Here is a 217-nt window from a genome sequence, read left to right on the forward strand (position 1 = left end):
GTGCCAAGTATTTATTGTGTCAAGTATTTAAGTGGTATACAACACAAATCTTGATTAACCATGTAACAAGCAAAGTATTAAAAGTGAACAAGATAATAAATAAAAAACATGTTAGTATCAAACAAATGTTAGTATTAAACATTAAGGTCCATGTTGAGTTTATACTATACTTATTCTTACACTATTAGTGTAACCTTTTCACCTTGACATAATAAAC

Source organism: Populus euphratica, unplaced genomic scaffold, assembly GCF_000495115.2.
Source record: "Populus euphratica unplaced genomic scaffold, PopEup_1.0 scaffold180.1, whole genome shotgun sequence".
In the NCBI taxonomy this organism is placed as follows: Eukaryota; Viridiplantae; Streptophyta; class Magnoliopsida; order Malpighiales; family Salicaceae; genus Populus; species Populus euphratica.